The following is a 21,056-nucleotide window of genomic DNA, read 5'->3' on the forward strand; positions in this document are numbered from 1 at the left end:
TAGACTTGGTAACCTGGATAGTCTGGTTCTGGGGTTTTGAGTCAGTCCAGTCAAGGGCCAGCTGTTGGTTCCAATCCAAACGCCTTCCCATGTCCGTGGTGTGTAAGTCTGGAGTTTTGGCCCTTTAGCTGGGACAGGTATCCACTCTCTCCTCATTGCTGCCTTGCTGGCAGGCTCAGCTGAAAGGCCAAGGACTGATTGCCCGTGAAGCCAGAATTCCTCACCTGGAAGGACTCCACTTCTATAGGGGACAGTTGATGAGCAGTAAAGAGAGATCTCCCTCTCCCTCTCAAGCTCGCCCTGCTCTGTAGACAGGCAGGGGTCTCACCTCGCTGGAGCTGTCAATCTGGGCACCTTTCTCTAGCACAAAATTCACTGTGGACAAAACCATGGATGTACCTATTTAATTCCAGCAAGTTAAAGCCTTGTTCCATCTGGCTTCTGTCCTTTCTTCCAGCAGGTTGTTGTTCCCATCCGAGCTGGCAGCTGTGGTATACTAACTACAGGGTGTCGGAGTCACTATCACAAGCAATAGACCTGTTAATTCCTGTTAAGGAATAGACTTGTGCTGGGCAGCCCAACAGGTCAAACCTGGGGGGCACGCTCAATGTGACGTAGGCTGACTGACTGGTAGCAGCTGACCTGACAGCCCCTAAACGACAGTAGTGGAACAGTCAATGCGGTGGTGTTGTAGCCACGCCAGTCCCAGGATATTAGAAAAACAAGGTGGGCAAGGTCATATCTTTTATTGGATCAGCTTCAGTTGGTGAAAGAGTCAAGCTTACACAGACAACTTGAAGAAGAGCTCTGGGTAAACAGGAAAGCTTTCTCTCTCACCAACAGAAGGTGGTCCAGTAAAAAATATTACGTCACTCACCTTGTATCTCTAGTCCAGGGGTCGGCAACCTTTCAGAAGTGGTGTGCCGAGTCTTAAATTAGAGTGAATAAATGAAGATTTAACGTGCCATTTTACATTTACATTTGAACGTTTTTAGAAGGTCTCTTTCTATAAGTCTATAATATAGAACTAAACTAGTGTTGTATGTAAAGTAAATAAGGTTTTTAAAATGTTTAAGAAGCTTCATTTAAAATTAAATTAAAATGCAGAGCCCGCCTGGACCGGTGGCCAGGACCCGGGCAGTGTGAGTGCCACTGAAAATCAGCTCCTGTGCCGCCTTTGGCATGTGTGCCATAGGTTGCCTACCCCTGCTCTAGTCCAATGTAGTGATACTTGAAAATCGCCCTCTTGCCAGGCAATTTTATCCATTAAAGATCTGTGTTAATGGGGCCAGTTGTCTCTGACCTTACAGGGGGGAAAATACATATGACATGACATCCAAAGCTGCTATCACAACAAACGCCTCTTCCCCATGTACATTTCTTTCTGTCCCAAGTGAGCCAACTCCTTACACTTGAGCATTGCACAAGAGGTGTGTCTGCTTATAGTGGGGTGCAGCTCCTGAAGTAGGAGGTGCCACAGAGTGTATGCGGTGTGTAAGTCAGGGGGTTTGGCCCTGTAGGTGGGACAGGTATCCACTCTCTCCTCGTTGCTGCCTTTGCTGGCAGACTTAGCTGAAAGGCTAAGGGCTGATTGCCCAGGGAGCTAGAGGTGGAGTCTTTCCAGGTCAGTGTGTGATGTCTATGGATGCTTGTGTGTGTGTGAATGCAGGAAGCGACTATGTGAGGTGGTGGGTGTGAGAACATGTATGTGGCTGCATGTATCTGTTTGTGGGAGACCATGAGACTGTGTGTGTGCGCGCGCGCGCAGGTGTGTGTGTGATTGTGTGTGCATCTGTGATTGTGGGTGGGAGCCTGTGACTGTGAGATGAGACTCGTGTGTATGAGAGAGAGAGAGAACTTGTTTCAAGCAGTCTCTCCCTTGTGTGCTAAGGGTGTACCACCACCTTTAGTAGCCTCCTCCGCCTGATGCTCCGTTAACAAGCAGAGCTGGATCTGTTTCATTTTCCTCTCTCTCTCTCCAGAAGTTATTCCCCTTTGTCGGAGAGCACAGCGAGAGCCAGGGATAAATTGCTGACTCCACCAACATGAATATTGTTCAATTATTCACAGATGTGTTTTGGCCCTGCTTGACAAAAGCCTCTGCTTCAGCACATTTTCTCTGCTCACCAAAGGCAGTCATGCTAATATGGAATCAGCCATCATTAGCAGACTCTTAGCAGCTTTCAACCACTCCACACTTTTTCTTTTATCCACTCCATCATTTTCTCTTACGATTTCATTAACGCAAGCCAAGCGTTTCCTCCACTTGTGCTTCTCCGGGCAGGGCCGGCTCCAGCATTTCTGCCGCCCCAAGCAAAAAGAAAAAAAAGAAGCCGCGATCGGCGGTGGCAGTTCAGCGGCAGGTCCTTCGCTCCTAGAAGGATTGAGGGACCTGCCGCCCCCCAAATTGCCGCAGGTGCCGCCCCTCTCCCTTGGCTGCCCCAAGCACCTGCTTGTTAAGCTGATGCCTGGAGCCGGCCCTGTCTCCGGGAAGTCTAATAAGTTCAGTTAAGACACCTGCTGAATTTCCTGAGCCGGGCCTTGCCTTCAGTTATTCATCCCTGCAGTTCTGCACCCTAAATCTCTTTCCCCTGACATCTCAGGGAGACTGTCACTTTCGATGCAGAACTGAGCATTACGAAGCTGTCTGAATATCCTGGAAGTTGGTGTGGGTGCCCAACTCCTTAAACCCCAAGGCTGCTGTTAATAGATCTGTCAGGCTGGGATCTTCTATTCAGTATAAACTCGTGCTAAGCAGCCTGCTAGCAGCATTAGTTGTCACTGGCATCGGTGTGTTTCACAGCCAGTGCACCACCCCCACCTATTTGCCCCATATTTGGAAGGAGTAATGAATAATTGGGATTAGTATGGTAGCTAGGGTTACCATATTTCAGCAAGTAAAAAAGAGGACGGGAGGAGCCCCCCCCCAGCCCCCCCCCCCCCCCCCCCCCTTCCCCCCCCCCCCGAACTCCCAACCCTCCCCCCGCTCCTTGTCCCCTTACTGCCCCCTCCTGGGACTCCTGCTCATAACTGCCCTCCAGAACCCCACCCCCTACCTAAGCCTCCCTGTTCCTTGTCCCCTAACTTCACCCTCCTAAGACCCCCCCACACACCCTAACTGCCCCCCAGGACCCTACCCCCTACCTGTACCCTGACTGCCCAAAACCTTATCCACACACCCTCCCCAGAAAGCCCCCCCCCGTATTCCCGACACCCCCCCCGTCTCTTGACTGCCCTATCCAAAACCTCCCTGCCCCTTCTCCGACCCCCCTGGACCCCTTGTTGTTGGTCTTCGCCTAAGGTCTCTGTGAACTTGCTCAGGAATGGCCTGAGCCGTTTGTCCTGACATGCTGGGCAGCAGGAATGGGGGAGGAGCTCCAAACTGCCGGAGGCGATCTGCGAATGCAGGGAGGGCGGGAGGGAGTGATCTCTGCTGCAGGGGAAGCGGAGGAGGGGCTCTCTCTGGCTGTCGGAGCCCCATGTAAGTGACACCATCCGGCCGGCTGCCCTGTTAGCCGCGCTCTGCATGGGGGGCGGGGGGAGTCCAGACATTTACAAATTCCCCCCAGACACTATTTTTAGCTCAAAAAGCCGGACATGTCTGGGGGAATCCGGACGAATGGTAACCCTAATGGTAGTCCCAAAGGCCTGAGTTAGGATCAGGGTCCTATGGTGCTGGGTGCTGTCCATAGACAACAGGCAGTCCTTGCCCTGGAGGTTTACTGATGAAGGCTAAGGGACTGGGGTATAACACATAAGCAACCCGTTGGACCAGCAGCCGGATCACAGAGAACTGGAGAGCTCTCGCAATCCTCCTGTTTTGTCCCCATCTTCTGAAATGAGCCTCCTGGCATTGCCACACGTCCCTCTGACGATCTGTAATCCTGGCACTAATCCGTGGTAATTGTGTGACACAGAAGGAGCTGCCCTCCATGTATTGAATGGCCCCAAGAGGAGAGCGTGTCCCGGTTGTGCTGCTTGATGTTTCCTAGAGTCAAAGCTAGCGGAGTGGAGCTGACGCTCTTCTTGTTTACACCACACTGGGTTTGCTGGAGTCACTTTTGATTTCATCATCATCCCCGAGGCACATCCTGAACAGACATAGCCGCCAGGCAGAGCGAATGCCACCCAGCTTGATCTCTAGCGAGGTCCTTAAGGTGGTCTGGCTGGATAGTCCATTAAACTCATCATGGGCGATCTGATCACGCCCCTGAAGCTTTTGGTGACCACATGATTGCCAGCTGTGTCACGGCATTCCTTGGCAAATGTGCTTTGTAATTTGCTGTTCTTCCATCCTAATATGTCCCTACCAACACAGCTGCCGAAACCAAACCAGCACTGACCAAGGCGGTTCTGGGCTCAGCTACCGCTATCCTCATTGATTTTTGTCCTGCCTTTCCTGAATTGCACCAGTATAACTGAGAGCAAATCAGGCCCTGACGGACAGTGAACCCAGCATAACTCCTATGAAGTTATTAGAGGGATTCACAAGCACGAGAGGACTGATTTTTCAGAAGAGCTCAGCGTTGGGTGCTGATCTCTGTTGAAGATCCAGCCCCAAATGTTGCAGTGGGAGTGACAGGGTGCTGAGAACTTTGGAAAAATCTGTGTATTATTTAAATGCCTAAATTAGGAGGTGGGCCCTGGAAAATCTGTCCCTGAGCTCTGTTCAAAATCTGGCCCACACTGATAGATGTGCACAACCCACACTCTTCCTTAGTGCATGATTCTGTATTTCATGAACCAAGAAAATTAAAGTGAGACCGGATTTCTTGTCTCATTGACACCGGTGTAAATCTGGAGTAACAACACTGAGCTATTGGAGTTATTCCCTATTTGTACTAGGTTCCCTGAAATCAGACTCTAGCCCCCAGCCCTGAATCACAGCAATGCAGCTCCATTCATCTCAGTGGAGTCATGTCTGATTTAGACTGGAGTCAGTCTGACCAGCTGATGTCCCTCTCTTCCTCTCAAGTGTCCATTTGATCAAATCAACCAGGGGGCCTCCATGTTTTAAACCTGGCAGCAGCACCCCCCTCCCCACTCCTGTATACACACTGGGAATCGGCAATAGATCTCCAAGCTTTATTGAGATGTGTCCAGCCAGCAGAAGGCAATTTTAAAAGCTAATATGATCCTTGAGATTTACAGCTCTACTTTGTGAAAAATATAAAAGTGGTTCCTTTTCACCCAGTCCCCCCCCCCCCTTCCCGTATCCCCCGGGCGCTCTGTCTACTGATTTAGGGGCACCAGGTTTGTGGGCACATTAATCAGAGGGTGAATGAGAAAGCTGAGAGCTTTCATTGCATGCGTAGGCTCTGTGTTGCAGTGGCGGTTGGGATAGCCCAGTTCCATTTGCTTTAGGGGTATAGGGGCGGAGCTTCTTGAATCCTATTCATCTAGCTGATCTGTTTGATTAATTTAATTATGTTTTCTAACCATTCTGCGGTGGTGTTTATATAACCCACATGCTTCCTGGGTGTGATGTTCTGTCCCCTCTAGTGGCACTGAGACCACTTAGAGATTAATGAGTCTGCTACAGCCTTAGCTAAGGGCCAAATGGTGCTTAGCTCATGCAGTAGGGATTTATGCATTTAGCTCTAGAGGTTCCCAGGCTCGATCCTGCCTGCCAACGACCAGGGTCTGTCAGTGTTACATTTAGTCGTGTTGGTTGGGAATTTTTTTGACTACATACTTTTTTTTTTTCCCTCCAAAAGCACAGATTTGTCAAAACAGAATTTTTTTGAGAAAACACGTCAGGGCTGACATAACTTTCACCAGGAAGTTTTCTCAGGTCCAGGATGGATTTCCGGTCAGAGAGAGAGGTTCCAGAATATTTACCAGTGGTTAGGACATTTATCTCCGGTGTGGGAGATCCAGCGTCCAGTTCCTGCTCTAAATAAGGCAGTGCAAGCACTTGACCCCAGTCTCCCACATGCCAGGTTACTGGCTTAGCCAGACTATTCTTGGGTACGTCTCTCTCGCTCTTACATTATTATTTTTTTTTACAAAAAAATTAAGGTCTCTGTTTCATTCCAATGGGAAATAAAACCAAGTGTTACCTCAACATTTTTCATAAAACAGAATTCTTGTTTTCTGGCCAGTCTTAGTTTTTATACAGAGTTATTCACTCAGATGTGATTGTTACAGCTGATCAGGAAAAGACTTGTTTCCCCCCACCCATCCATGAAAAGTTTTGTTGATAATGCAACAACAAAAAATATTTTTTTTTCTATTGAAAATGTTCACACACACCCCAATCAAGATTTCTTCATCATCATCATCATCATGAAAAAACAAACCAGCCATCTAGGGTTACCAGTTTCGGTTGTGAGGTTTCCTCGCATGACATAATCTTTAATCTTAAATGCCTGGAGACTCCAGAACAATCCTGGAGGGTTGGAAACCCTATAACCACCCCAAGCACGCAAATACTTCATTTTTGGTTGCATTTCTTTTTCTATGAAAACCCACCCACTTTAATGGAAAATGAAATGCCTTTCATGGAAATAAAAACAACCCTTTCACTGAAAAATAAATGGTGATTGCACCTGTTCAGGTTCTGTGTGTTGTGGGTTAAATGTCATCAGATACCCCGGTGTGCTTGGGTCTCATTTGAAGAAGGGGTTTTCAGGGGAACTGGTAATGAACCTCGTGTCTCTAGATCACTAGCTCAGAGCTGGCCCTGGGTCAGTAATGGCTGCGAGTTGCCCTTATTCCCATCTGACAACTGTCCAGTGGCCTTCATTAAATGCAGGGTCTGAGTCTGCTTCCCAGTGCACCTCTTCCCCTAGAAGAAGGGGCAGGGTCAAATTATACCAGCAGGGCCACGTGGGAATGCCTTGCACTGCCGTTGTCTGCACTCTGCCTGTTCTGGGGATAACCAGCAGCAGTCTTTCCATTTATAGTAGGGTTACCATATCTAGCAAATAAAAAAAGAGGACCCTCCACGGGCCCTGGCCCTGTCCATTTCCCCAGCCCCACCCCAGCCCCGCCCATTCCCCGCTCTAACTCCGCCCCCTCCTCCCTCCCACTCCCAGCCGCGCGGAAAGGGCTGCCCGAGCGCTACCGGCTTCACGGTTTGCCGGGCAGCCCCCAGACCCTGCGCCCACGGCCGGTCCCGCCCCCGTGCAGCTGGAGCCCGGGAGGGGCAGCGGCGGCGCGGGGTCCGGGGGGCTGGGGGCTGCCCGAAGCCGGTAGCGCTGGGGCAGCCCGGCTCTTAAACAGAGCCGAAGAGTCGGGGAGGAGCAGAGCCGCCATTTTCCTGGACATTTTCAGCTTTTTGGCAATTCCCCCCGGACGGGGGTTTGAGTGCCGAAAAGCCGGACATGTCCGGGAAAAAGAGGACGTATGGTAACCCTAATTTATAGAGGCCTTTCATTCCAGTCAATTCATGCCATGCAGGACTCATTTCCCCCACAACTGAAATGCATCTGCCTCTGGGCAGCTATAATGGCTCACAGCAACACTGCCTAAGCGTTTAGGATGGGAAGTGAAGAAAAACATTGTGTGCAATTGAAACTACAAGGGAAATCTAATTGGGTACAGCACTGACTCCAGAGTGCCCCATATTAAATCATTAACATCACTTCTTGAAACACCCTCTGCTTACCCTGGAAGACTCCTATCCAAGCATGGACCAGACCCAACACGTCTTAGCTGGTGACAGCAATGAAACTGATACCTAAGGTGATATGGCTCTGGATGTCTAAATAGTTCCAGCAACAGGATGGAGTGTGGTGGTGTTTTCATACCTGCAGTAGATAGATGGCATCAGTGGACATTCCAGATAGGAGGCTGGGCAGCTTTGTGTGTGTGTGTGTGTTCATGTGGGTGTGCATTTGTCTGGGTGTGCATGTGAGCACATCTCTGCATGTGGATGTATGCATCTGTGTCTGTGTGTGTAGGTGTGTGCATAGGTGAATGTAGATGTGTTCATGTGGGCACGTGTGTGTGTGTGTGTACGTGTGTGTCTGTAGATGAGCATTTGTGTGTGCACATACCTGTACCAGTGGATACAGGTGCTAAGTTATGCTGTGTCCATTCGTTTGGGAGAAAGCTCCAAACCATTTTTCAACCTGGCGTCAGAGCTGAAAAGACAATCAAAGCCTTTCTCCTCTGCCCTCTCCTTCCCCCACGCCCCTCCCCCATGCTCTTTCCCTCACACCCTCTCCTGTTGCTCCCACGAGACTCCGAGAGGCTCTGCGCCATGTGCATTGACTCCCAGCCATTTCCATCAACAGGCTGGGGCTGACAGCCTGATGGATGACTCCCTAACAGTGCTAGATTGGAGAAATACTAGATGTATCCAGCCCTGCCATGCCCAGCAGAGCTGCTTCGATAGATTTGCCACGGTTACGAAGCAACAGCATCGCAGGCATGTGCGTTAAGCGTCGGCACAGTGTAGCTGCAGCCTCCCAATTGGTTACAGGCGATGGTTGGTCTTCGGAAACTTTTAACTTGTCAGAACAGTTTAAAAGATAGAGACAAAAAAGGAAGTAATATGACACTGCGGACGTGCTCCCCTGCTGCACAGGCGTGCTCTGCTGTCCTACAGGCAGTAGCCGGATCGCTGTTCCGTGCATCTCCTTGTGAAGGCGTCTGTCTCCGCTGCAGCCAAAGCTTCACTGCGTGGTGGATGGCAGCTGCCTGGGAAAGCAGTGCCTCGGCATGCACAGCCACTGCAACACTCCCCCTCCTCCAGCGGGCTTCCTTATCCTGCTACCCCCAGGGTCGGACTCTGAGGCCAGTTACTGATTCCCTTAGGGTGCCCACCCTGACCCTTCATGTAACCCATTCCACTCCTGCTGGAAGAGTGCAGTCCCTTCTCTGCCTAGAATACTGTACATAGGGCCCATGGAGGGGACAGGGGGGTTGGTTGATCCTAGATCAGCGGTTCTCAAACTGTTGGTCAGGATCCCAAAGTGGGTTGCGGGCTGGCATTAGACTTGCTGGGACCCACGGCCAAAGTCCTAGCGCTTCAGACCTGGGCAGCTCAGGTTACAGGCAGGGCCGGCTCTGGCTTTTTTGTCGCCCTAGGCAAAAAAGCCATCTGCCGCCCCCCCCCCCCCCCCCCTGCGGCAGGGGAGGGCGCCGAGCCCGCCGCGGGCCTGCAATCCCTGACCGGCTGGAGCGCCGGGGGGAGGGCAGCTTTGGCTCCCCTACTCCGCCCGTGGCAGCTGCGTGGCTCAGGCGGGTTCGGGCTTCGATCCCCTCTCCTGGGGTTGTGTAGTAATTTTTGTTATCCGAAGGGGTCGCGGCACAATGAAGTTGTGTCATAAGGAGGAGGGAGAAAACTTGTTCACCTTAGCCTCTAAGGATAGAACAAGAAGCAATGGGCTTAAACTGCAGCAAGGGAGGTCTAGGTTGGACATTAGGAAAAAGTTCCTAACTGTCAGGGTGGTTAAACACTGGAATAAATTGCCTAGGGAGGTTGTGGAATCTCCATCTCTGGAGATATTTAAGAGTAGGTTAGATAAATGTCTATCAGGGATGGTCTAGACAGTATTTGGTCCTGCCATGCGGGCAGGGGACTGGACTCGATGACCTCTCGAGGTCCCTTCCAGTCCTGGAATCTATGAATCTATGAAAACGCTGCCCTCGATCCTTCAGCACTGGCCTACAGCGCTTGAGCTAACCAACTGAGTCCAGCACCTATTCCCCATGGCTCAGCCACAGATGAAGGGAAGGCACATGCTGAACAGTGGGTTATGGGCTGACTAAACATTTTTGCCCCTATACTTCCCACTATGGCCACTACAGCTGCAGCGCCACTCCTGGGAGGGCTAGTGAAGACAAGGTGCCAGCACCCCCACAGCATTTTAAGCAGCATATTGTGCAGACTTGCTGAGCAGGGTTAGACGACATAGAGGCTAAGGTGCTGGTGGGTGCCTAGAACCCTGTAGGTATTAGGGCTCCCATCTTTGCTACCGTTGATGGGGTTGTATCACTCCTAGGAATGGTGAGAGATTTTTGTCAGCAAACCTAAGGCAGAGAGAAGAACAGGAGTACTTGTGGCACCTTAGAGACTAACAAATTTATTAGAGCATAAGCTTTCATGGACGACAGCCCACTTCTTCGGATGCATATCTCCCTCTTTCTGTCTGTCTCTGTCAGGGCTCCTATATGATGCCCATCACTGTGACATCACATCGTCTCCCTCCTGCTTCCTCTCTCTTTGGAGAGTGCTCCTTCAGCCCTTTAAAACTCCCCACAGATTAAAAGTAGAAAGAAAACTGACCTGCCTTGGGCTTTGAAAAGCCACTTAAGTCTTTCCAAAGTGTTTCAGATTTGGGGCTTTGAGTGCCCACTCCCAAGCTCTAGGGCTTTTTTTGCAGTGGTCAGAAGAAGGTAATTGATCACTGACTTCCCCAGGGCTGGAGCACACTCATCAGCATGTGGGTCGGGTTATGGATGGCTGCAAACCCTGTGAGTTAGATGCTTTTAATTAAATTTCAGCTGAATAGCCTGTTACTACTGAAGAAGAATACAGGGAGGGGAGGGAAGGGAGATGTGGGGAGAAGTTTTTTTTGCAATGCTCAACTTTCCACCAAGTGTAGGCTGAGAAAGTGCTGACTAGCCACAGGGAAATCTTCCACCCCGAGTCTCAGTATTCAGGCAGGGTGCCAGGCAGAGTGAAAGCTGCATCCTTCTCTCTGGGAGCTGAAAGGAAGTTGGAAGGTGCGGAGTTGATGGCAGGTGGGAGTTATGGTTTTGAAATTGCTCATCCTCCTCACAGAACCACTGTGTTGTCTAGCACGATAGATGGTCAGTGCTCTGGAGGGGTAAGGTGATTGGAATAACGGGAGGCCTATGGGTGAGCAACGAGGGGCATGATTGTCCTGTGGTTTGGGCACTGGCCTAGGACTTGGGAGACCAAGGTTCAAGGTCCTGCTCTGCCACAGACTTTTTATGTGACCTTGGGTGAGCTCTGTGCCTCCATTCCCCATCTGTACAATGGGGCTAAGAGCAATTCCCTGTCTCACAGCGGGGTGGGGAGGATACATACATTACAGATTGTGTGGTGCTCTGACACTACGGCAATGGGTAAGTTCCACAGGCAGATAATTACGTGTTCCTGGGAAGGGGTGTGGTAAGAAGAACTGAAACAGCAAAGGGGAGTGCTGCTGTTGTGGATTGAGAGGCAGCGGCAAAGCTGTGTCTGCAGAAGCCCAGGGTGGGAATAGCAGGGGATGCGGCAGGTCAGGATTGAGGACGTCAGCAGAACTGTGCATGGGCTGGAATAATAAAGGGGATGTGGGGCAGAGTTGGCAGAGCTGTATGGAGAACGCAGGGCTGGAGCATCCCTCTAAATATACAACAGGCTGAGGAACTCAGAGAATGTGTTGGGACTAAGGTAGAGGGGGTTGGACAGACTGTGGGATTTCTCATTCAAAGGAACCTCAGGGAAACCTACAGCCTTTCCCTCCAACTGGCCAGCGGGTCCCAACCTCTCCAGTGTTTGTTCTCTGGACTCCTCTCAAGCCAGGACTTTGAGGAGGTCAGACAGGGATGCAGACTCGGCTGTGTCCTGGCATTGGTCTTGACTATTCTTGAAATGAAGAGACATGATCACAAAAGGACCAAAGAGAGTCTCGGAGCTCGGCAGATAAAACTGAATTAAATGGCCAGTTGGTTTGTACTAAACAAAACAAAGTAAGGGACCAGCATAAATAGCTCCATTGCATCGACCTGCCACTGTATTTCTAGGATTCAGAGCTGTATGCTCCTTCACACCATCTCAGGTCACTTCTTTCATCCTTGCCTCTCCTACACAGGTGAGTTCAGGACAGACAGTTACCCAGTGTTCTTTAGTAGCACAGTGTGTTGTCGTCTGGGGTCAGGGCTTGAATTCCAGAGGGCCAGGGAGGATCATTCTCAGTCATGGTATCAGAGGAGTAGGTGTGTCACTCTGCAGTGCCTTCTACAATAATAGGCTAGTGACAGAGTGAACTGCCACCTGGGGAGAAAAAAACACCCTCTCTGAAGCTGCTGGGAGTGAGAGGGGTCTGAAGTCTTTGAGCCAAACCCAGCTCATTCCACAAAGGAAAAGGAGAGGCAACACCCAAGAAGCGGGTGTGCTGAAGGGCTAGTGTTAAGGAGGAAACAGTTTCAGGAAGGGACAGGAGGAGAGAGAATCACCTTGGGAAAAAGATACTGAGTTTGGGGAGAGGTGGGCATGGGCTGCCTTTCTAGGCAACTTTGGACTTGCCTGAGAGGTAACTTATGGGGAAATGGGACTAAAAACTTTGGGTGTAGATGATGATAAACTGAATACTGAACCATTTTCTTTTTTTGAACCATGCTAGGTAGATACACACATGCTAGGTAGTGGGTATGCTTACCCAAGCTGCAACTGTGCCTCCAATTGTCATGTAGACATAATCCTGCTGGTGTAAATCTAGCTTTTGTATCTATAGCCCCATTACTGTAGTATGTGAACACATTGCAGTCTCTCATGTATTTATCCCTCACAACACTCCTGGCTGGCAAGGCAGTGCTTTTATCCATCTTTCACAGGAGAGAACTGCGGGGCATGCAGACTTAAGCCCAGACTTGTAAAGGTATTTAGGGGCTGCTGTGCTCAGCATTGCCCTGCCTAACTGATTTAGGAGCCTAAATCCCATCAACAATTGATGGGTCTGGGTGTAGGTGACTTGCCCAAGGTCACATGGAGCCAGTGGCAGAGTAGGGAAGTGAACCCAGATCTACTGAGCCCCCATGCAGTGCCCTAGCCACATGACCATCTGTTCTTTCCATGCTATGCGGCTATTTTTATCTGTGTTGCAACACTGTTGACCCCCAAACTGATTACAACAGAGCCTCAGACTGGGTAACTGAAGCATAAGCAGAGCCTACAGTTGTATCCTATTGTGCTGTGTATTGCACTGCCACTTTGCCAACAGGCCATCCTCTGTGGCCTTCATTTCTTGCTGGCCAAGTGTTCTCAACATCCTCATCGCAGCAGCTGTGCTGGTTTTAGGGCCTTGAGAATTAAGCTTTGCATCACTGAGGTTATTTCCAGGTCTTTGCATTATCTGCAAATCACCATCTTCCCCCTCCCCCAATTACCTCTCTAACAATCCTATCTTTAATTAAACTGTCTGGACTTGCTCCTCCGTCAGTTGCTTTAGTTGATAACTTTGCGGGCACACTGGGACTGACACTTACACCTGAACTTCCGTGGTTCATGTGAGAAAAAACGCCTTTCCCCTGGCTGGCCATTCTGTTTCCCTGCAGCGAGGGCAAGGTGAGGGGTTGCAGCATTGTGGTACCAATCTAATCACCCATTGCCTCAGCTTCTGGTTAGAGAAGGAACAGGGATGTGATATTGGGTGTGTTTCTCAAAACTCCAGCTCCTGGAGTCCTGTGAATCTGGGAGAATCTCGGCTTCCATTTTGAAGAGCAGAGTATGTTTCTAGTCCTTATGATTGCAGGGAGAAGCTTGAAAATGTGACCTCACGGGTTTAAAAGCCAAAAGATAAATAAAAAGAATCCAGAATGTTTTTTTTTTTTTTTAAGGCAGCCCTGCAAGCCTGATGTTGCTGTTCCTACCTGCACATGATGTTTACTCTGGGCCAAATCAATCCCTGGCATAGCCGGATTGACTTCAGTAGTTACACGAGGGGTGAGTCATGCCCTTTGACAAAAGCTTTTTTCCCCCCCCTCTCCTTTCAGTTCCTGAGCCATGGTGCTAGCACAAAACATGTTCCCTGGCAGCTGCAGTTCCAAACACCCCATATTGGTCCAACTGAGAGCTCGTCAAGAGACTTATGTTCAAGAATAAATAGCTCAGCGTAGGAGCCTTAGGCAGTGAAGGGGTCTTGAAAGGAAAAAGGGCTGAACCAAAGGGAAAACTCAACAGAGTTTGTTTATAATCCTGTAACAAAGGGGGGGGGGGTAGGAGAATCTTTGTGCAGAATAGACTGGAGGAAGCAAAGAGCTGGAAATAAAGCATTTTCCCTACCCCTTTATCCTTAAATAAAAAGCTTCAGAACAAAGCCTCTGTACAGAACAGAATTAGCCCTTTTGCAGTTAAACAGAAAGCAACCAGCAAGTGCTGGCCTCATGCCAATGGCCCTCTGGCGCTGTGCTTTCAAAGCATCCAAACGCAGTGTATGAGTGGCCACCTAACCAAAGCATCAGTTCACCCTTGTGGGGCAGAAGGGTGTCTTTCCTAGCTATCTGTGGTACTTATATGGGCCCTATTATGGTAAACTGAAGTCCCAGTCTAGTGGTCTAACCCCAAATCTTTCCTTTCCTTTCCCACAATGCCTAATAGCTTGAGAGTTGGATACCTTCTAAACATGGGGTGAAGGTGAAGGAGAAGTCTCGTGGCAAACTTTATACCAAGGGTATTTTAAAAAGCAAATAGGCTATTGATAAAGGGGAGAGGAGGGTTGGGATTGTTGCCAACTCTCTCAATTTTTATTGTCTTGCAATAGTTGGGTTTTTTTCCTTAAAGTTCCAGCTCCTGGAGTCATGTGACTGTGAGAATTGCAGCTTTCACTTAAAAAAGAAAAGCAAGGGGCAGATCCTTGGTGTAAATCCTATGACAATTTATACCAGCTGAGGATTTTCTCCCAAGTGTCTACTCTTCCTGGCTTTGGAGAAAAGCTTGAAAATGTAACCCCTCAAGGCTCTTTAAAAAACAAACAAAACCAAAAAAACCACACCCCAAAATACTAGTTTTAAAATCTCATGATTTGGGGGCATAACACACGATGTTTGAATGCTTGGGATTGGTGGTGCTTGGGTTTATTCTCTCTTCTAAAGTGCATAGGAGTTATGTGAGTACAGCACAGATTTTCCCCGCCCCTTGGGTAGCCTGTCCTGTAGCTTGTCCTGGATTCACAACTGTTGGCCTTGGTCCTTTGTTTCTTTAGCTCTCATACTTGGATGCCAAGTGAATGCATGCACCAACTGAGTGTAGAGATCTTCTCTGTCACACTAATAACCAATTATCACGGACAGGAATAGGCTTAACATTTTAACTCCTTTTCAGGATTCAATTAAGTACGCAGGTACCTGTGCCTGGGCCTCACTTCTGAACAGTCTGAATTCTCTCTCCTAAACCCTTCAAATCCAAAATAAAGCAATAACTAACTGCAGCTCAACTTCTGTGCTGGCAAGAAGAAACTGAAATTCCTTTTGTACCCAAGGGCAGTCCAGCTGCTTGCCGTTCCCTGTATTTATGGAACTTTATATCATTTTCTCATAGCTGTCAGTTTCAAGGGATTTTTAAGTTTTATTAGTGATTGGCTCTTAGGGTATGTCTACACTGCAATAAAACACCTGCGGCTGGCCCATGTCAGCTGACTGGGGCTTGGGCTGCAGACTATAAAACTGTAGTGTAGATGTGCAGGCTTGAGCCTGGGCTCTGGGACCCCGTGAGTGGCTCCCTGTTTGAACTTGCCTACTCCAGGAAGGCAGTTATGGGTCAGTGCACAGAGCTGGGAATCAGGACACCTGGATTCTATTTCTCTCACACAGTCAGTAGATGAAGGGTGGGGTAGGGGTTAGGTGGCTAGCCTTGGACTTGGATTAAATTCCTTGCTCTCATATCCAGTTGTGTGACCTTACACATGTCACTTAGCCTCTCTGAGCCGTGGTTCCCTATCTGTAAAATGAGGATAATAGTGCTTCCCTGTCTCCCAGGGGTACAGCATGTGAGGCTCAGATACCATGCTAACAGGGGGCCATAGAAGCTCCTTTGGCCAGTCAGTTGGCTGCTCTGGGGCTCAGTTTCCCCATCTCTAAAACAAGGATGAAAATAATACCCACTTTTCAAAGTGTTTGGAAATCTGCAATCATGATATAGGTACCAAGCATTTAATTCCTTCTAGGGGTGGATCTCAGCACTGCAGCCTCTGTTATTGGTAGCAACTAGAGGCCCCACTGAGATTGTGGCCCCATTATGCTAGATGCTGTGTGTCCACAGAGTAAGACAGTCCCTGCCCTGAGGAGTTTGCAATTTAGTAGTCAAGACGGATGAAGGCAATACTGTATTATGACCCCTGTGTTACAAAGTGGGGCACAGAGAGGAAGCAACTTGGCTGATGTCACACAATGTCTGTTGCTGAGCTGGGACTTGTGCCAAGATCACCTGTGTACTAGACAAGTGCATTAACTACAAGTCCATCCCTCTTCTGGAAGCTACAAGCTGCTACGGGCTGATCAGACCTTTTGGAAACATATTTGACTACAGTGCTATAAAATCCTTGAGGTTACCAGGAGCATACCAGACCAGGGTGGACTGGATAGATGCTAATTTAGTGATACTTATGAATAACTAACTCCTCAGCTCCTATAAGCCAGGATACCTTGTGGGTCTCAAGTTAACCCTGCAAAAACAGGAGAAGAACTTTAATTGAAAAAGAGAACAGCTGCTAGCAGAAGAGAGGATTTTTTTTATGGTTCGATTAAGATAATGCTAGAAATGGCGCCTTGGCTGTTATAACAGATTCTTATTTAAATCTCTCCCTCCTTTAAATAAAGGGAATATGGCTCTCCTTTGCAATGTTTTTCAATGAGCATAGGAATTTTTTGTGTATTGTAATTGATTTATTTTGTAATGCAATATTGTCTAACATTCACAGACTCGTTTGACTAAATTATTCATCAGCATTTTTTTTAAATAATGCAGCAATGTTCTCTTGCAAATTCCACTTTCATTTCTTGCTTCTTGGGCTAGGGATTGAAAATAATATGCACAGGGGAAGGGGAGTAAATCTGTCTTGTCTTGCTCCAAGTTAACTGCAGTGTTGTAGCTGTCATGGTCCCACACAGAAGAAGAGGAGAGCTCTGTATAGCTTGAAAGCTTGTCTCTTTCGTTAACAGCAATTGTTCCACTAAAAGGTATTCCCTCACCCACCGTGTCTTGCTCCAAGGTAGTTCAGAATGACTTACCGGCTGTGGGATTTAAGACTAGTTAATTTAGGCAATTACTAGAAGCCATATTTAGGGTCTGATCCAATACCCATTGAAGTCAATGGTACCACTCCCACTATCCTTGCTGTGTAGTGGAGTATTGCGGGGGGGGGGGCTTATTTCCCAACAAACTCGGGGCAAATCCTGGCCCCTTTGAGGTTAGTGGCGAATCTTCCATTGACATCAGTGGAGCAGGATTTGGCCCCATGGAGCTTGTGTTCTCTTGCTTATGCCATTGTGACTCCACTGGCTTCAGCAGAGTTACTCCTTTGGCAGCAGGAGAATCTGGCATCAGGAGTCCTTTGTCTGAAGGGAAATGTAAAACCACGGCCCTTCTAGTGCTGACCCCTGGAAGAGCTGAGACTACATGAGGTAGACAAGAGAGGGGAAACTAAAATCCGGCCAATGACCTCCGATCCCTGCCTATCGTTAATACTGGCTGGGATTTTCAAAAGTGCCTATGGGAGTTATGTGCCTGACTCTTTGAAAGTCAATGGGATTTTAGAGTGAGAGGTCAAAAGCACCTAAGTGACCATTGGGGATTAGGAACATTTGAAAATCCTCCCCACTGGGTGTCTAACTCTCTTGGGATCAATTCTCTCCTGTTAATTCTTAGACCTAGCTACGGATTAGGGTTCTGAAACACTGCAGCTGAAGCTTCAGCTACTTCTTGTAAAACTCCAGCAAAAATGATTGGATTCTATTCATTCCCTCTGGGGCACCTGGCATTGGCTACTGTCAGAAGACAGGATACTGGGCTAGATGGACCTTTGTTCTGACCCAGTATGGCCATTCTTATTCTAGGCAGGTACTTTTCCTGTCCTTATCACATCATACATGAGCATCTACCAGTTGTGCATTAAGCAATCTGTCATGTGTTTCATTCCATCTCCTCCTTTCACAGGGGGAGAACCGTGTGTGCAGTTGAGTGTTTTGTTTTTGTGGACTTTTTTTTTTTTTTTTTTTTAGTGTGAGAAGGCCAAGTCAGAACTATGCCATGCATTTGGAGCCGAAGATGATGAGTGAGATCTGTGATGATTCTTAGTTCCTGAGGGAGTTTGTTCCATGGTATTGGAGCAGCACTAGACAAAGCTGTCTCCTGCACAATTCTCCCTGTTCTGTGGAGCCCCTTTAATAAACAGTGGGAGGAGAGCTTGAGAAGAGGCACAGAGATGGATTTTTCAAGGCAGAGTTATGAGAAATCCTTTCTTTCTGGCTCTTTTGAACTTGCATAGTGTTAGAAATCCCAGTGGCAAATGAAAGGAAGGGAACAAGGTGTTTTGCCTTTGAATCAAGGAACTATGTCTGTTTTTTCAATTTTATTTGAAGTAAATAGAGAGCAAGATTTGATTCTGAATTTGTTTAGTTTAAGGGAGGGTGAAAATCTTGCTCAGATTGAAAGATGGGACATTGTATCTTCTGCTTTCCAGTTAGGGACTGCGTGTGACTTGAGCCTCTAGTGTTAAAGGGAGGAATGGACAGGGCCCAATGTACTTAGAAAATGGGCAAAACGCACTGTTTTTTCATTAGATGTGTTCTCTCTCGCTCTCTCTGCATGCGCTACAAAGAAAGCGTGCAGAGCTCTCACTTCATTTGCATTCCTGTGTAGCAGTTACTGTTTTCAAGTCCCAGGATGTGATGCTGATGAAAGACAGTTAATTCAATTTCTACAGAGAAATTGATTAATGGACTGGATTAAAATAAATCCCTGGTGTCCTGGGTCCCTGCAAAGCATACCAATTCCATTTTATCTCTCAGGTCCCTCCTTCTCGCCTGACACTTTGACAATGTGTTTGGGAGAAAGAAAAGAAAAGGGATCGAAAGGAAGTTTTTAAAGAAGAAGAGGAGGAGAGATGACCACTGGCAAATGAATGATAAAATACATCTCTGTATTTAGTTAGCTTGATTTAATATTTTTAAAAGAATTCCCTGTTGCCTATATACTAATCTTGGATTTGTTCTAGCTACTTCCACTGGCTTTTCAGAAAGGGGATTTAATATGCATTTGCAAGAGACAGAGCTCAGGGACTTGGGAGCAGAGGGAAGAGACTCTTTGCTGCCACTCTGGGTACATCTACGCTGCATGGCTAGCAACAGCAACATACACGTGGCAGTATGGACTTCAGCATGGGCATGCCACGGACTCTGCATCACTACTCCTGTTGCTAAAGGTAGTGCCGCCATAGCCACACTGCTAATTTGAGATGTGCTAATGCAGGCAAAGCTAGCCTGAGCACATCTACGCAAGTTGCAGTCACACCTTGGATTGCAGTCTAGAGATACTCGATGTGTGCGGTTTAAATCCAGCCTAGGTTGGGGAATAGTGACAGTCTATTCCCTTTGGGAGGTCCATATAATTGATGGTTTCAATCCAATACCTTGAACAGCTGTCCACATCAAACAAGCCCCACAACCCCTCATAACAATTATCTATCTTTGTGGGGAGTTTCTGCAGGGATGCTAAGAAATGAATGGGCCAGTGAGAATGACTCGCTTGGTGGTAGTATGTTGGCAGAGCAACACGTGGCAAAAACTTGCCCTACTGCTGCTCATGCTGACCCTATTTCAGCTAAGCCACATGCTTAGGTCTTAACACAACTAAACAGGACAACCCGCCTGTGTGGATGCAGCTATACCAGTATGAAGGTTCTTAGATGGGAATAAATTTAGACCACTATAGGAAGGGGAATAAGTGATACAAGTATAATGCACCTTTATATTGGTATAGCTGCATCCACTTTAGTGTTTGTACTGGTATAACTACTGCAGTTCAAAAAACCATGCCTCTAAATAGAATAGCAAAGGGTGCAGTAGGGTAGGAAGGCTGGTCCAGTGGCTGGTCCAGTGGCTGAGATGCTAGCCTGGAATATGGGATACCTGACTTTAACTCTCTTCTGTCACTGACTTTTCTGTGTGCCCTTAGTCAAGCCATTTAGTCTCTCTGTGCCTCAGTTCCCCATCTGTACAATAAGGATAATAGCACCCCCCTGCCTCGCAGAGGTCTTGTGAGGACACATTCGTAGGCATAGTTTGATGTCTATATTTGGGGGGCAGGGCAGCTCCAGTCAGGCCAATGGGCTGTGTGTGTGGTGGTGGTGGTGGGGGGGGGGCAAATTCCATGCCTGCCTGATGCTTGCAGTTTGGGGGGCAATGCCCCTCCTTGCCCCCCCCCCAGCTACACCAATGGATAGATATGATGGTAGATATAATAGGGCCATAAGTACCTAGCTAAATGTGATCAGTAGATCTGGGGGAAGGTGGAGGGCTGGACTAGCGGGGCGGCAGGGAGGGCTGCAGGACCATAGCAAGGTGCACCAGTAGAGCTCGCTGGGTCTTCTGCCAACTGGGATTGTAGTACATTGGCAGAGCTGAGCAGGGAGCCTGGCATCAGAATGGCAAGTAAGGTTTGATGGCCGAGACTGAGGTGCCTGACATCACCTCTCTCGACCCTACTTTGACAAGCCTTAAAATTCACCCGTGACTTCCAAGTACAGGAACCTAAGAGGTGAGCCAGGATGGGAGCAGTGACAAGCTGACCTGGCTGAGTTTCTCTGGACCTAGTTGGGATCTGTCCCTTTACCCACCACAGCATCATGGTGGTCAGGTCAGCTGTCCCCAAATTTGAAAAGTCATCAAGAAAAGCCCTCAACCAGTGTCTTGAAGATGTAAAAGTACTAGGGACTCCACCTCTTCCAGAGACCAAAAGGGTTAAATCATTCAGGATGATGGGGTAGGGTGAATTGCTTTCAATTAAATGCTGCTTATACCCTTTTCAGCTACACAAGCCAAAGTGCTACAGGTTCTTTTTAACCTGTCTCTTGGATGGATCCGCTCTCTTTGCTCCCCTTAGCTTTTGGGCCATGCAACTCTGGAGGAAAGGCCTCTGTTCCCGATCTTTTCCTGGCTTCCTGCATGAGCACATCCTTGTGGGCTTGCTCTGATCTGCTCACAGCGCCGCTTTGCATACAGAAAATCACTGGGCATGAGCAATTTGTCAGCTGAAAGGGGCTTGAAATAGAACATATGTGGTACATCTTGCATTCAAATTCAGCAGGCTTCTTACATAGTCCATTGTGCCTTCCCTAGCAAACACCGCAGAGCTGTTTGTGCGTGGCCTAGATTTTCAA

Source organism: Trachemys scripta, chromosome 2, assembly GCF_013100865.1.
Source record: "Trachemys scripta elegans isolate TJP31775 chromosome 2, CAS_Tse_1.0, whole genome shotgun sequence".
NCBI lineage: Eukaryota > Metazoa > Chordata > Testudines > Emydidae > Trachemys > Trachemys scripta.